Source organism: Theropithecus gelada, chromosome 16 (assembly GCF_003255815.1).
Source record: "Theropithecus gelada isolate Dixy chromosome 16, Tgel_1.0, whole genome shotgun sequence".
Taxonomy (NCBI): domain Eukaryota; kingdom Metazoa; phylum Chordata; class Mammalia; order Primates; family Cercopithecidae; genus Theropithecus; species Theropithecus gelada.
This window is the reverse complement of record NC_037684.1, coordinates 27,010,843-27,028,511: the sequence shown is the minus strand read 5'-3', so window position 1 is coordinate 27,028,511 and position 17,669 is coordinate 27,010,843. Positions and strand designations below refer to the sequence as shown.

Genomic DNA, 17,669 nt, shown 5'->3' with positions numbered 1-17,669 from the left:
CCTCACAGCCAAAATCAATGATGCTAAATTTCAGGCTCCAAACAAGCCAATTTATAAATAAACATGCTGTGTCTGCCAAATCAAGAGGAATGTGTTAAGAGAAGACAATGTAAACTGATGGAGAAGGTGCTGAGCTGGACGGGGAGTGGGAAGGTGGGAGCTTGGCCTCAGCCCTGCCCCTGAGTAGCTGGGTGATGTGGGCCAAGTCACTGGACTTCTCTGGGATGGCTTCCACCTCTGTGAAATAGGAGGTACTAGACTAATTGGTCTAAGGTGGGACCTAAGCAATCAGCTGTCTGGTTCTTTTTCAGGTCACACAGCAACTTAGACCAAAGCATGTCTTTCTCTTTCATTATCCTGATAGGGGGACCAAATTGTTCTATCCGGGACTCCCCTGGTTCTAACACACAAAGTCCTGCATCCCAGGAAGCTCCTCAATCCTGGGCACACTGGAATGTTGTAGAACCAAACCGGGTGTTCTCACCTGGTGCAATAACACCAGATGTCCACACTGAAACTTTGCAACAATAAAGGAAGGCATTTGTTTGCAGGACTCCAAGCAAGGAGAATTGGGTGGCTTATGCTTAAGATATGAACTCTTGATGGCTTGTAAGGAATTTTTCTTTTCTTTTTTTTTTTTTTTAAGAGAGTCTCACTTACTCTGTTGCCCAGGCTGGAGTGCAGTGGTACGATCTCAGCTCACTGCAACTTCTGCCTCCTGGGTTCAAGCAATTCTCCAGCCTCAACTTCCTGAGTAGCGGGGACTACAGGCATGTACCACCACGTCCAGCTAATTTTTGTATTTTTAGTAGAGACAGGTATCACTATGTTGACCAGGCTGGTCTCAAACTCCTGGCCTCAAGTGATCTGCCCACCTTGGCCTCCCGAAGTGCTAGGAGTATAGGCATGAGCAGCTGTGCCCAGCAGCAGGTAAAGATTTTAAAAGGCAGGGGTAAATTTCAGGAAAGCAGACATTACAGGCAAAATCATAAATCAATACATGGAAGCTATATGTTGGTTTGACCTATAAAGGTCCTCTCAAAGCAGGACCCACAAGTCATAAGGTGGGTTCAAAGATTTTCTGATTTGCAATTGGTTCAGGAGGCAAAGCTTTGCCTAGACATTTGGGATCAGCAGAAAAGAATGTTAGCTCTGGCTCATGGGCATGGCCTCCTCCAGGTCCCTCAGGAAGACATTTAGAACCAACTATAGTCAGAGTCAGTCCTCAGCACCTGCTTACCTGAGGTCTACAAGCCAGCAGATCCCTTTGGAGAGGTCTGGGCTTCTGAAAAACAGCTCAGGGACATTAAACGCCTGTGTGCCAGGCACCATTAAGTGACTTGCACACGGTCACACAGCTAGTAAGTTAAGATGTTATCTTTAGTTTCTAGAGGGGAACCAAACATCTCCTGACTCTAACTTCCTTAGCTATTGTTTTAGACTATTATTACCTTCCTGTTTATCAAGCTGCTTATTTACTTCTCAGGGCTAGCTAGGATTTCCCTGATGGAACTCAAGATTTTCCTTTATTCCCATGTGTGGGTGTCCACAGCTCCCTCTCCATGTTTGGTCACTCTGCCCTTGGTACAGCCCTCCCACCCCACTGGCTGAAGAAATAATGATTTCAAGCACCTGGAAAGCACTTTAGACTCTAGAACCTTGCTAGTTAAAGTTTGGTCCAGGGCCAGGCACAGTGGTACATGCCCTGTGGTCCGAACTACTCAGGAGGCTTGGGACCAGGAGTTCGAAGCTTCAGTGAGCCATGATCACACTACTGCCCTCTAGCCTGGGGGACAGAGCAAGACCCTGCTCTAAAAAAAATGTAAATCTATACAATGAAGTGTGGTCCAAGCCAGGTACAGTGGCTCATACCTGTAATCCTGCTCTCTGGGAGGCCAAGACGGGAGGATGGCTTGAGGCCAGGAGTTCGAAACCAGCATGAGCAACATAGCGAGACCTTATCTCTACAAAAAAATAAATAAATAAATAAAATAATAAAGTGTGGTCCAGTCAGGCAGCATTAACATTCCCTGGGGTTAGTTGGAAATGCGGCACTCAGGCCCCAGACCTACTGAGTCAGAATCTGTATTTGAGCAGCTCCCCAGGTGATTCCTGTGAAATGCATGAAAGTTTGAGATGCACCATTTAGAAAGCAATTCTACCTACATGATCGCAGCCTGTTGGAGAAGCATCGTTTTTCCATTTCCCAGATGAGGAAAATGAGGCTCAGGGAGGTGGCTTACCTATTTATTCACTTGATCCACACTCATTAAACGCCTGTGCGCCAGGCACCATTAAGTGACTTGCACAAGGTCACACAGCTAGTAAGTAGAGAAAATCCCCAAGCACAGGTTTTTGGATTCCCATCTGAGGTTGCTGTCTGTGTACCTCAGGGTGTTGCCAGAACCACGTGGCCACAGTTTAATATAGAAACAGATTATGAATCATGACAGAGTGCTCCAGGCCTGTAGAGATCCTCAAAGAGATGCCTAGGGATGACTTCAGATCCTCATTCTTGGCTCACAAAACTGTGAGCTTACCATCTATTTATCTGCACAGTCCCAGGAGCTTGAGAATGTCCTAGTTGTTGCTGCCTCCTTCTCATCCCAATGCCCACACTAGCGACCCTCCCACATGAATAATTAGAAGCACTCCTCACAAGCCTTACAGAGCACCAGGCGATGCCTCCATCTGATTTATCTTTTTGGATGGAGGACAATGGATTACTTCCTTCGCCAAGATGGGGCCGGAGGTGCAGCGAGGAAGGAAGGGGTGTAAAATCTTTACATGAACTGTGAAATCCAAAGAGAAATTTTGTGGGGGATGATTTTTCTGATGTTCATAAAACATTTTTACATTTGGTCCCTAGAGATAGCTAAATTATGCCTACAGTTTTCCACAAAGCTAAAAGCACTGAAAAAAAAAATCACCTGAATATGGGCCAATAAAATTTCATCATATATTCCCAGAGTCTTGAGTTAGAACCTTCCCTTCCAGCTTGCCTTTCCCTTCTTCGGTCTTTCCCCCTCAAAGTTTGTGTGGTTTTGTTTCTTTGTGTTTGGAGACAGGGTCTTGTTCTGTTGCCCAGAGTGGAGTGCAGTGGCATGATCTCAGCTCACTGTAACTTCCACCTCCTGACTTCAAGCGATTCTCCTACCTCACCATCCTGAGTAGCTGGGATTATAGACATGTACCACCACGCCCGGCTAATTTTGTATTTTTAGTAGAGATGGGGTTTCTTCATATTGGTCAGGCTGGTCTCAAACTCCCAACCTCAGGTGATCTGCCCTCCTCGGCCTCTCAAAGTGTTGGGATTACAGGCGTGAGCCACTGCACCTGGTCAATTTTTGTATTTGTAGTAAAGATGGGGTTTCTCCATGTTGGCCAGGCTGGTCTTGAACTCCTGGCCTCAAGTGATACACCCACCTCAGCCTCCCAAAGTGCTGGTATTACAAGCATGAACCATTGTATCCGGCCTTAGATCCCATTTTTAATTAACAGATGAAGACGCTGCTCTCTTAAGGAACATTAAGTAATTCCAAGAGCACCTCCTCAAGGCCAAAAGGGCAGCCTCCTGCAGGGCTTACCTTCCCCTTCTCAGAGCCTCCCTTTTCTCTCTCGTTTTTCTTTTTTTTTTTAGAGACAGGGTCTCAGTCTGTTTTCCAGGATTCAGTTCAGTGATGCAATCATGGCTCACTGCAGCCTTGAACTCCTGGGCTCAAGTGATCCTCCCACTTCAGCCTTCCAAGTAGCTGGGACTACAGGTGGGAACCACCATGCCTGGCTAATTATTTTATTTTTTGTAGAGATGGGGTCTTGTTTTTCTTCCCAGGCTGATCTGGAACTCCTGGGCTCAAGCAATCCTCCCATCTCAGCCTCCCAAGTGTTGGGATTATAGGTGTGATCCACCACGCTCGCTTGGCTGCAGCCTCCCCTCTCTGCAGCTGCTGACACCCATCTCTGTTCCCTGCGGCTCTTCTCCCCCAGGCCCGTTACAGACTGAGCAGAATTCTCCCAGCTGTGCTCACTCTTCCCTCTGCCTCTGTAGACAAGCACTTAGCCCTCTTTCACCATGGAGGAGGAGCCACGACTAACAAAATTAGGCAGAGGTAAACATTACTTACAATCAAAGGTCCTGGTCTACTGACTTTTGGCCTCTGGTATGGTACCGCTGGTGGTGCTGCTGGCAGCTCACATTTACTGGGTGCTTCCAATGTTCCAGGCACATTTTAGGAGATGTACTTGTATTGTCATCTATGGGGTGGGTGCTATTGCTACCTCTACCCTACACAGGAGGCCACTGAGGCACAGCACAATAGGGAACTGTATTTTTTGTATTTTACTAGAGATACGAGTTTTGCCATATTGCCAAGGCTGGTCTCGAACTCCTGTCCTCAAGTGATCCGTCCAACTCAGTCTCCCAAAGTGCTGGAATTACAGGCATGAGCCACCGTGCCCAGCCTGATCTTTAATTTTTTTCTGTAGAGATGGGGTCTCACTATGTTGCCCACGCTGAGATTTCTTAAAAAGGGACAGCACAAAATAACATGGGGTTTAGCATCAGTAGGTTTGAGTTCAACCTCAAGCTTCCGTAACTTTTGTCAGGAACCTTAAGCAAGTCACTTAACCATCCTGAGTTTGAGTTTCTTAATCTAAAAAAACCAGAGAACTGAAAGATTAGTGTGGCAATGCATCTGAACATATTCTATAAACCAGAATGCTGGACAAATGCTAATCTATTATTGAATTCAGCACTTCATTTCAGCGGAGCTGGGAATTCCATATTCGCAGCCACCTTGACTGGAAATGTCTGAAAAAGCTGCTTCCGGTTGCATGCCTTTGGGCTCCGTGGGCAGCCATTGCTGAATAAAACTTAACGACGACATAGAAACCAGGATGGGCCGCTGCAGCATTTGGAAAGACCAGGACTGAATACAGAAGGTCAAACTGGGAAAATGCTGTGAACAGAGAAAGCCGTGGGGGTGGTCCCACGCCAAGTAAGCGTATGAAATCTCAAGCCCAGAAAACAAAACTGTCCATGCCTTCATATTCCCCAAACCCTTCTTCGAGAAGGATGCAATTCAAAACACTTCCCACTTAACCAACAAGTTTTCTTCTTAAGATCCTAAACTTTAAGAAGCCCTGGAAGGTAAAACGTGTTGACTGTGGAGAGGTACCTCTCCGGGACTCTAAAAATCTGTTGGGGGTAGCTGTCTGCTGGTCCCCTCTAGAATTAAGAGTCCTTCAGCGGGCCGGGCGCGGTGGCTCACGCCTGTAATCCCAGCACTTTGGGAAGCCGAGGAGGGCGGATCACCTGAGGCCAGGAGTTCGAGACCAGCCTGGCCAACAAGGTGAAACCCCACCTCTACTAAAATACAAAATTAGCCGGGCGTGGTGGCGGGCGCCTGTAATCCCAGCTACTCCGGAGGCCGAGGCAGGAGAATTGCTTGAACCCTGGAGGCGGATGCTGCGGTGGGCAGAGATCACGCCACTGCACCACAGCCTGGGCAACAGAGCAACAGTGTGTCTCAAAAAACAAAACAAAACAAACCAGAGTCCTTCAGCAGAGGCTGAGGCAGGTGAAGTCCTGAAGCAGGACTCTAGAATTCCCAGTTAGCGAGTGGGCGGCTTTCTCCATCTCTCCCTCCACCGTGGCCCCGGCTCACATGCAAAGCCTCGGCCGTGGGTCCAGAGCTCAGTTCCCACACTAGCAAGGTTTTGTCACTCTTGGTGGGAACCGCAAAAGGTACCAGATTCTCCCTTCACCCAGCTTGCGCGGCTAAGGCTCACGCAGCACTGCGCCTGCGCAAGACACGGCCGCGCCTTTTTTTTTTTTTTTTTTTTTTTTAAAACAAGAGGCGCATGCGAGGGGCGGAGCGGCGCCGGGATCGCTCCCTCGCCCCTCCTACCCGGGGCCGGCTTCTGAGCCTGTTCCCCTCCTCCAGCCACACCGCCACGACCCTGAGTTTAGTGCTTCCATTCAAGTGCATGTTTAGGGTAGAGTCCCAAAATGGGCTGACAGCATGAAAGGGTAGGGACACGTTTATAGCAGCCAGTTTCATCTTCACTCCTGATGGAGATTAGGGTACTAAGTATTATTAGCCCTACCTACTGAGCTTGTGGGAAATAACCATGAACGATGCAACCTTTTGACTTAAGAATTTTTTTTTTTTTGGAGTTTAACATATTCAAATAAAAGTATGACTCACTAAGCTATTAACAGTCTAGCATGAAATCCTTAAAAAGAATTTCCTGGTTGTCCTACATGATTCTAGTGAATTGTGTACGTGTATTTGTGGGGGTCAGATGATGTGGGAGATCCGAGGTCTGAGTGAGAAGTAGAGATCAATTTTGGAAAAAAGTAAAAATCAAAGAATAGGTCCAACTTGGGGCTGAGGGTGTCTGAGAGGGGTAGGTGTTGTAATCAGCTATGTGGTGGAGCAGTGTAATCACCTGGTGGGTTCATTGTACCCACTCCCCAGAAAAGCCGATTTACTGAGACAGCATTATTGAAATAGACAGAGTTTAATAAGTACAGAACCAGCGAAATAGAAGACTGGAGTTTTATTATTACTCAAATCAGCCTCCCTGAAAATTTGGAAGCTAGGGTTTTTAAGGATAGTTTGGCAGGCAGGGGGCTAGGGAGTGGGGAATGCTGATTGGTTGGGTCAAGGATGAAATCATAGGGTGTCAGAACTTGTGTTCTTCTGCTGGGTGAATTCCTGGTTGGGGGCCACAAGACCAGATGAGCCAGTTTGCCGATCTGAGTGGTGCCAGCTCGTCCATCAGAATACAGGGTCTGAAAAATACCTAGAATGGCAATCTTCAGTTTTACAACAGTAATGTTGAAAGGAGTGAGTTAGCTCGCCTTAGGTAGATAGCAAGGAAAGGGTCCCCAGAGAGCCCCCGGCCCACAGGTCAGTGCCTCATCTCCACATAACATAAAAAAGCAGCCTAGGAAAACATTCTAGCTGCAGGCACCAATAAGGGAACAAGCACAGCAAGTTGTACCTGGCGACATGCCCATGGCTGTACAGATAGCAAAACCTCAGGCCCATTTGGATAAAAACTTCAACAAACCTCTATTTCATTCACATAAAGGAACAAGGCCTGGCATAGAAATGTCTTTGTCCTTTGTATAGTCAGCAAGCTCCTAGGACAAACTTTCTTCTCCTTTTGTGAGTGTGGGTACAGTGGGCTCCCGTGGGTTCCAGTGGACACTTTACTTTCCTTTTTGGGCTATAAGTTTGGCCTCTATGAAGTATCACTTCAGCCCTTGGTAGGTCTGGGGCCAAGCTTTCACTTCAGCTCCTGATAGGTCCTGGGTCAAGCTAAGCAGCATCTAGGAATCATCATTTCAGCTCCTGATTGGTCCTGGGGCAACTAAGCACATTCCTTCCCCTTCCCAGTCTGTAAAAACCCTGGACACCAGCCTCACAGGGGCACCCGTTCGGGGCCCCCTCTCTGCTGGCAGAGAGTTTTCTTCTTTCGCTTATTAAACTTTCACTCTAATCTCAACTTCTCAACTTTGTGTCTGTTCTTCTTAATTGTCTTGGAGGTAGGACAAAGAACTCCCGGGCATGTTATCTCAGACAAGGAGCAACTGTTAAATCTTGGTGCATTGCTGAGACTACAACAATGCTATCTTTTTTTTTTTTTTTTTTTTTTGTGAGAGAGTCTCACTCTGTTGCCCAGGCTGGAGTGCAGTGGTGCAATCTTGGCTCACTGCAACCTCTGCCTCCTGGGTTCAAGCGATTCTCCCGCTCAGCCTCCTGAGTAGGGGGGGTAACAAGTGCCTGCCATCACACCCAGCTAATTTTTCTATTTTTAGTAGAGACAGGGTTTTACCATGTTGGCCAGGCTGGTCTTGAACTCTGACCTTAAGTGATCCACCCACCTCCCAAAGTGCTGGGATTACAGGTAACAGGTGCCTGCCATCACACCCAGCTAATTTTTCTATTTTTAGTAGAGACAGGGTTTCACCATGTTGGCCAGGCTGGTCTTGAACTCCTGACCTTAAGTGATCCACCCACCTCCCAAAGTGCTGGGATTACAGGCATAAGCCACTGTGCCTAGCCTACAACAATGTTATCTATAGGAGCAACTGGTTAGAAATCTTGTGGCCTCTGGCTACATAATTCCTGAGCTATAGTATCTAATCTTGTGGCTAATTTGTTAGTCTTACAAAGACTATAAAGTCTTACAAAGGAGGTCTGATTCCCAAGCAAGGAGGTGATTTGTTTTAGGAAGGGACTGTCATCTTTGTTTCAAAGTTAAATAGTAAACTAAATTCATCCCATAGTTAGCTTGGCCTGTGCCCAGGAATGAGCAAGGGCAGCTTGGAGGTTAGAAGCAAGATGGAGTCAGTTAGGTCAGAATTGTCATAATTTTTGTAAAGGCAGTTTCAGTAGCACAAGAGGGAAAGTGGGTCCTACTGCTCTTTACTTTAATCCTAGAATGTCAGAGCCTAGGGGGAGGGGGGAGGGATGGCATTGGGAGTTATACCTGATGTAAATGATGAGTTGATGGGTGCTGACGAGTTGATGGGTGCAGCACACCAACATGGCACATGTATACGTATGTAACAAACCTGCACGTTGTGCACATGTACCCTAGAACTTAAAGTATAATAAAATTAAAAAAAAAAAAAAAAAAAAAAGAACGTCAGAGCCAGATGAGACCCAGCAGGACAAGTCTCTTGTGGTTTCTAAATAATTGTCTTCAGACCCATGCTGTGATAAAGTTTCCACCCCTACTCTACAAAATGAGGACAATGTGGAAAATATAATCAGGTTTTTAATAATTTCATAAAATAGATTCCACTCCATTCTTCTATAAGTATGACCTCCCTTTATGAAAAGATGCTGATAAATAGAGGATAGTTGCTTCAATGCTATTACTTGGATATCATAATTAAAAATTAAAAATCTCAGGTTTAATTTTTTTTACATTTTATGACCTGTGAAAAACAAAAGTCTGGGAACCACTGAATAGTCAAATCTCTCCTTTTATAGTAGAAGCAGTTAAGACTCAGAGGTAGAGAAATGAGTGGTCCAAGATAAAACCCCAGTTTGGTCAGACATTACTGATGGTGGCTCTGTGCTGGACATTCCTTCAACTGTCGCTTTTCTGCCTTTGCCTTTTCTTTAAACATGTTCTACTCCACATCAGCACCCCCCAAGCAAACCAGATCCTGCTCAGAGAAGTCTTTTTAAAATCATCTAGATCCTAGCCTATTCTCCCAAATTACCCCCAAATCATTGGCATCTGCCACTATTTCTCCATCCCATCACTACTTTCTCCACCCCAATACCAGACCCTTAGCCCCACCCATTGCCTACTTTTGAGCTTTCTGTTTTACTTTAAAAATTATTATTCAGAAGAATTTTTGGACGCCGATATTGTTTCAAAGCAATAATTATGGATTTTATTATACATTTAATAATCTCTTACAATGTTTGTGGATATCTCTGCTTCTCCACCTACATTATGAACACCTCAAGAAAAATAGTTCTGTTTTATCTTCCTTCTCGTACCTAGTACACTCCTACTGTTTTATGTACTCAAATATACGTAGAATTAACAATGAATAAATTGACACATTCTTTGCAGAGTGAATGCTTTAATATTTCAAAACATATGGAGATTTGTTTATTGTGGTCCTCTTGGTTTGCAAATGACCGACAGGAACCAGGGGACTGGGTCCAGATGGGAGCAAGGAGGAAGCCAAGAAAACCATTTATTCCTGGGGCTCCGGTCAGTTTTACTTGTAAATGGAAAGAGAAGAAAATAACATGAAGTGGAAGCAATAGGAAGAAGAAATGAAGAATCCCTGAGTGAGAACAGGAGTCTTGGACTGACTCCATTGTGCACACGCACCCTGTTTCATCCTAGGCAGCATCCTGTCAGCTAGTAGGAGAGTGGCCGGCATGAATAGTGCAACCTCCTTTCTACCCTGCGAAGAAAAAAGACATGGTTCTTGCCTCACACTCAGTAACTTCTCCACACACATGACATGGTTCTTGCTGAGTCTCCCATGTAGAGCAATGCCCAGAATCCCCTTCACTGCTAGCCCTCTGGCCTTTTCTCCACTGGCCTTCACGTAGAACAATAATCTCCAATCTCATCCAGGTCACTGCAAATGCTGTTAATTCATTCCTTTTTAAGGCTGTGTAGTATTCCATCATATTCCATCATATATATATATACCAGTTTCTTTATCCACTCGTTGACTGATGGGCATTTGGGTTGGTTCCATGATTTTGCAATTGTGAATTGTGCTGCTATAAACATGTGTGTTCAAGTATCTTTTTCAAATAATGACTTCTTTTCCTCTGGGTAGATACCCAGTAGTGGGATTGCTGGATCAAATGGTAATTCTACTTTTAGTTCTTTAAGGAATCTCCACACTGTTTTCCTTAGCGGCTGTACTAGTTTACATTCCCATCAGCAGTGTAGAAATGTTCCCTGATCACTGCACCACGCCAACATCTGTTTTTCGATTTTTTAAAAAAATTATGGCCATTCTTACAGGAGCAAGGTGGTATCACACTGTGGCTTTGATTTGCATTTCGCTGATCATTAGTGATGTTGAGCATTTTTTCATACGTTTGTTGCCATTTGTCTATCTTCTTTTGAGAATTGTCTATTCATGTCCTTAGTCCACTTTTTGATGGGAATTTTTTTTTTTTCTTACTGCTTTGAGTTCATTGTAGATTCTGGATATTAGTCCTTTGTCAGATGCGTAGATTGTGAAGACTGAAAATCTGGGGCTATTTCTGTCCCTGAGGGAAGGTATGTCCTTCCCCTAAACTAGGTGTATGCTGCTGAGGAGGCAGAGGCCTGAGTTCTTCCATCTACCGCCTCAGGTGTCAGGCGGCTTCCGCTCGGACAAGACGGCTACCCTGGTGGACTTGTTTCCTCTCTGGTCTCTTGTTCTGTCTCACTCCACAGTGGCCTGAGCTTGGGGCCATTCTTTTGCTTTTCTCATCCTCCTACCCCCAGAGCTGACAGATTTAGCAAATAAAATTTACAAGATCCCCGGGTAAATTAGAATTTCAGGCAAACAACTGACTACCCCACACTGACTCAGGAGGGTCCCTCAGAGATTGGTGTCACTGAGCCTTGGTAAGCAGGAACCTCCATCCTTGCCCATTAAGCACCCTCTTGAGGTCCCCTCAAGGAAGACAGTGGTTCCAGAAGGTGTGTTCCCACCCCCTTTCACAGCCTACCTCTATCCCATCCCTCTCTGACCCTGGGTTCCAGCTGGCCCAGGGATTTCTGGGAGGACTCGTAGAACAAGGCCGTCTGCAGTAGGAGCCTCTTCTTCCTTGCCACCTACGCTTCAGCCCTGTCTAACTAATAGCTCTCCGTGTTCTAAAGAAGGCGGGAGTGCCGGGCCACCCTAGCCTTCTGGAACCCCAGTTCTGTAACATCATCCATCTCCTGGAAATACGCTGGTTTTAACCATGCAAATTGGCCAAGTGTCAGGCAGAAATAGCAGCTGGGCCTGGAAGGACAGGTGACATCTGTAAGGACAATGCTGGGCGGGACGGGGTGGAGAGCACTGACTGTTCCCTTCCTGTCTGGGAACAGCACCACCTTTGGGGGAACTCCTTCCCTCATGGGGCTTTAGTGGGGGCTGCAAGTCCCAGGGCCCTGTCCCCTACCACCCCCACATAGGCATAGGAATGCTTGTGTGCCAGTCACTACTTTTGGAAGTAGAAGCAAGTAAAGCTGCTCAGCTTCTCACAAGAAGCCTGTGGGTGCTGGGCCAGAGGACACAGAGACGCTAAGACTCTGAGACGCTGAGACTCCGTGAAGAGGGAGTGGAGTCTGGATGGGATTCCAGTCCCATGGTTAACCCTTTCCGGGACCCAAACACAACCTTCCACTTCCTTCAATTCTGAGGTTCAGTAAATGTCCCCACTCACAGAACATGTTTGAATTGGGCTTCTGTGAGTTGCAGCCAAAGGAGACCTGCCTGTTATGGTTGGCATCGGGTCAACCATCTGTGAAACGGTGACCTGACAACCTGTCTCCTCCCAGTGAAGGCCACAACATCCCAACATCATTAGTTACCAAGGAAGTCTGGGACGAATTTCTACCAACTGTAGCAAAAAAGGGGCAAAAGAAAAACATTTTGTTACTGACAGCCCACTCTTCCCTCTGGAACAGGGTGACAGGATCTGACAGAAAGCCCAAGGGGCTTCTAAGCGGGCAGTGCTGCCCCATGCCCCTCCAGACTTCTCTTCCCAGGAGGGCAACAGCACATGGCACCCTGGGATAGGAAGCCTGCAGGGGCAGGGGGGAGGCTGAACATCCTGGGGGCACTACTTTATGAGGAACCATTTGTGGCCAAAAATCTACAGGAGCCTCAGATGACCTGAATGAACTCGTCTGGAGAGTGAGAGTCCCAGGCAGGGGGAGAGGTTTCCATAGTCCAGGACCACATGCTGGAAATTTGGTTTCTGCAACATTCAAAGGGGAACCAGAGGGACCCTCCAACCCAGCCCCACAGCTGGGAAAAACATGAGCCCTGGTAGATTCCTACCTATTCAAAGAACCAGAAAACCCAAGCTGGGGCCTATGAGTCAAGTCTGGATGTGCAGCTCAGGGCAAGAGGACAGATGGATGCCACAGGTCATCTGTCTCAATAGTTGCAAATTATAAATTAAACTAACAGGCTGTTAAATAAAGTATGTTCTATCCTGATTCTCTGACAAATATTCCTTTAAAATTATTTTTTAGACAGACTTTTGCTCTTGTTGCCCAGGCTGGAGTGTAATGGCACATCTCACCTCACTGAAACCTCTGCCTCCCGGGTTCAAGCGATTCTCCTGCCTCAGCCTCCCAAGTAGCTGGGATTACAGGTGCCCACCACCACGCCCGGCTAATTTTTTGTATTTTTAGTAGAGACAGGGTTTTGCCACGTAGGCTAGACTGGTCTCAAACTCCTGTCCTCAAGCGATCCTCCTACCTTGGCCTCCCAAAGGACTGGGATTATAGGTGTGTGCTACCACATCCAGCTGGAGCTGACTTTTAAAATGTATTTAATTTGTATTAATTTAAATTCAAATTTATTTTTTGACACAGGGCCTTACTCTGTTGCCCAGGCTGGAGTGCAATAGTGCGATCATAGCTCACTGCCACCTTGACCTCCTGGGCTCAAGACCTCCCACCTCAGCTTCCTGAGTTGCTGGGACTACAGATGCACACTATCATGTTTGGCTACTTTTTTTTTTCTTGCTCTGTCGCTCAGGCTGGAGTGCAGTGGCACTATCTCAGTTCACTGCTACCTCTGCCTCCCAAGTTCAGGCGATTCGGCCTCAGCTTCCCAAGTAGCTGAGACTACAGGTGTGCACCACCATGCCTGGCTAATTTTTGTATTTTTTAGTAGAGACGGGATTTCACTACATGTTGGCAGGCTGGTCTCAAACTCCTGACTTCAGGTGATCCGCCTGCCTCGGCCTCCCAAAGTGCTGGGATTACAGGCACAAGCCACCGTGCCTGGCCAATTTTTACATTTTTAAATTTTTTTGTAGAAAAATGGTTTCAGTATGTTGCCCAGGCTGTGGCCTCAAGTTATCCTCCCACTTTGGCCTCCCAAAGTGCTGGGATTACAGGCATGAGCCACCGTGCCTGGCCTAAATTTACAAGTAAGTAACCATATGTGGCTAGTGGCTACTGTATCGGACCACACAGTTCTGTACAGCTAATGCAAGGTACACAATAGCATATGATACATGCCCACTACATCTTGCTGTATTCCCTTAACAGCGCCTATGTATTTTGGAGACAGATTGCCCCAGTCTTCCCTCCACCACTTTTTTTTTTTTTTTTTTTTTTTTTTTGGTGACGGAGTTTTGCTCTTGTATTTTTAGTAGAGACAGAGTTTCTCCATGTTTGTCAGGCTGGTCTTGAACTCACAACCTCAGGTGATCCACCTACCTTGGTCTCCCAAAGTGCTGGGATTACAGGAATGAGCCACTGCACCTGGCCTAGTCTGCCTCATTTTTAAAAACTGCTGCATAATATCCTCTTGTAATTTACAAAGGCAATCCCTCACCCAGCCTGGAGAGCCATGGGTCATCATGTTTTTACAACAAGCTCTAAAATCTTCTACATATACTGTAACCAAGACACTTCAAAACAACCCTAGGTTCCTCATGCCTCCACTTTTGTCGTCCTGAGTCTGAGATAGTTTAACATTGAATAGTCAACTTTAGGGGCTGAGGGAAATAATTTACCATTAATCACTGCTCTAAAATATACTTGCCACCCATGTGGCCCGTGCCTGGCATTTGGTAGTGCTGGTGGCATCCTTTAGGGTTAATTATAGTTCTAAGTGGTTCTCCTTTAAAGGGCAGAGTCTCCTGAGAAAGATGGCCATTAAGGCAAAACATCTGGGGCTGATCTTGCTTTTGTCCTGGTGAGAGGGGCCAAGGGGCTTTGTAGAGCAGCAGGCGCTCTGACAGTGAGCCTCCGTGTTCTTAAAATTGTCCTTAAGAGGACAAGTTCTTTGGCTCATGCCTGTAATCCTAGCACTTTGAGGGGCAGAGGCAGGAGGATCGCTTAAGTCCAGGAGTTTAAGACTAGACTGAGCAACACAGGGAGACCCCATCTCTACAAGAAAATTAAAAAAATTAATTGGGCATGGTGGCACATGATTGTAGTACCAGCTACTTGGGAGGCTGAGGTGGGAGGATCACCTGAGCCCAGGAGCTTGAGGCTTGCAGTAAGCCAAGTTTGCACCACAGAACTCCAGCTTGGAAGACAGAATGAGACTGTGTCAAAAAAAAAATTGTCCTTAAGTCCATCTGGATCCCTGGACAGCCTTCCTCTTAGTGCATTTCAGGTGGTGAGCCTCTTTCCAGCTTTAAATGAACTTTAGAGAAATTTCACTAACCTGCCTTGGTGTTTGGCTCTCTACGAACCCTTTCTTCTGGAGAGTGGCAGTAGACATGGGATTTGGTGGTCTGACAGATCTGGGGACAGATCCCAGTTTCAAACGGCAGTGTCTGTTTACAGCTTACAGGGGAAATACTTAGCACTATGTGCTGAACTTTAGGAAATAAGTCTATGTTTTCTTTTTCTTTTCTTTTCTTTTTTTCTTTTTTTTTTTTTTTTTTTTTTTGAGACAGAATCTCACTCTGTCACCTAGGCTGGAGTGCAATGGCACAATCTCAGCTCAATGCAACATCCACCTCCGGGGCTCAAGCTATTATCCTGCCTCAGCCTCCCGAGTAGCTGGGATTACAGGCACACACCACCATGCCTAGCTAATTTTTGTATTTTCAGTAGAGACGGGGTTTCACCATGTTGCCCAGACTGGTCTTGAACTCCTGACCTCAGGTGATACACTTGCCTTAGACTCCCAAAGTGCTGGGATTACAAGTGTGAGCCACAGCGCCCAGTCCAATCTACATTTCATAACAAGTGTTACAAACAAATGCTTGTTCCTCAGTGCCACAAAGAAGAACCAGCACTTAGACAAATAATTTTCTCAGCAAGGCAAATTTACTTTCTGCAGAAAGGGTGCTTCTTGGAAGGTGGATTGCCATGAGAGCACACTGAACAAAGAAAGGCAGGAGTTTTTATCCCCGACGCATTGGGCTTCTACTGCTGTGTCCTACCTCCATTGGTTGGAGCTGGACCTCACAATCTAAACTGATCCCGACTGGCTAAATCCTTGAAATTTTCCTAAATAGGTAAAGGTACAATGGGGAACAAAGGAAGGGAGGGGATTTTTTTTACAGGAAACTAGGGAGGCAATAACATTTCCAAATAAGGGAGGGGCATAGGCTGCAAGCTGGGACATGCCTAGGCATGTTCAGGCATGTCTGGACAGACTTAGGGAACAAATGAGACAGGCCTTGGTTACAATATAAGAACACAAAATATACTTATTATTTTACTCCATTTAACAACTACTTGGGCTTAACAAATAATTATTAGTAGAATAAAAGATCTGTTAGTGTGAGATATGAAAAGCTGTGGAGATTTAAAAGAAATATTTAAAGAAATCCCTTTTATTCAAAAAGGTGAACTTTGAAGAGGAACTTATCTTTATAAACAAGTCACATGGGGATAATGAAGGAATGGCCTAAAATGCTCTCAGTAATATTCCTGAGTCATCCCTGAGGGCTGGGCTTGGTGTTAGGCATGGTGGGGAAGGGAGTGGGGTTGTGTGCAGAGGACATGATTCTTGCCTTGTCAGGGTCCCTGACCTGATGGCAATCCATGGCGGTGTGTTCATAGTGACAGACACCACTGCAAGAACAGACCCAAGCTGTGCAACCCCCAAAGCAGGGCTCCTCACTCACTGGGATAGATAGAACTACTGGCCCCAATTCCTCAGTCCTCTTTGCACCTACTGCTTGCCATGGTTTCGTTGTGGGTGGAGGGTACTTTCCCACCCCTGGCTTCAGACTTGCCCACGTGGCTTGCTTTGGCCATGGAATGAAGCAGAAATGAAAGCCTGCCAGTTCTGAGCCCTCACCTGAAGATGCCTTAGGCAGTTCTGCGGGCCCACGTGGGCTTCCACCTTCACCCAGATGCCCTTCTCTGGTGAAGCCACGGCTTCTTCAGCCTTGGCCCAGAAGGAACGGAGCCCCCTGGTGGATCCGCAGGCCTGCAGGGAGACACAGAGCACAGCAGCCGGCCCAGCATTCACTAAGGGGATGACTGTGTGTCACCCACTGCCCAGCTAGAATGACACCTCTCCAGGCCTCTCCACCACGTTACTCCACCATAGCCTGCTTCTTCTGCAAAGCCTTGGACACCCAAATGCCTACCAAAAAGTGGGTAGGGCACCAGGACACCTCCAAGTGGGGCTCCCCACCATGCCTGGATGTGGAGTTGTGCTGCAGAGTGGTGGCTGCTCGTGACACTCTTTTCACCCCTTTCTGTGCAGGTGCTGGAAGCCCAGGAACCACACATCAAGGCTCCCTTGCCAGCAGGGTGCTGCCAAAAAAATGCAGTCATGTGAAATTTGGAATATGGAAAGGAGGTAGAAGTCATCCTTTCCTCCCTGCTAGCAGCAGACATGCAGGCTGTGGTGGTCAGCTGTCCTCCATATTCCCCCATCAGTCACCAGCCTGGGGACTGTGGAGCTGGAAGGACCTCAGCAGCGGTTTCCCAAGTTTGCAGAGGCCTGAAGCCTGAGGTCCTCCCAGGGGACCTCACTCTCCTCCCGCTCAGCAGCCAGACGACTTTCTGGTTTGAGTCTTCTCTGTTGGGGCTTTGCTGCCCCTGGGATAGAAATTAAAATGCCAAGGTTGTTGATTCTTGAAAGGAGCAATTCACCTTTTCACCCCCTCCTGATTTTAGATGGGAACCGTGAAGGCTCTGTGGTTTACTCCACGTCCTTGTGAAAGATGTCATTCTCGTTGGAAGACTCCTTGCCGTGACGTTTCTGTGCCATGTTTTTCACGCATGTAGCACTGGGCAGTCTGTACATATCCCTAAGCCAGAGTGGTTGTCTTAACTAGAAAAAGCCATCCTGGAAGACAGAAAGGGAAATATGCATTTTGCGTGTCCTCTGCTTTCTCTGGCCACAGCAATGAATCCTCCAATGTACCTGAGTTTCAGTTCACCATGAGCATCTCTTACGTGGCAGAAATCTGAAAATGCCTCTGGGGAGACACACGCACAAGACAGTGAGCGAT

The 17,669-nt window shown here is 46.7% G+C and overlaps 1 pseudogene; it reads right to left on the bottom strand.

Annotated features, from left to right (window-relative positions):
- The window catches only part of LOC112610111, a 40,042-nt pseudogene that overhangs the window by 656 nt on the left and 21,717 nt on the right, over positions 1-17,669 (bottom strand).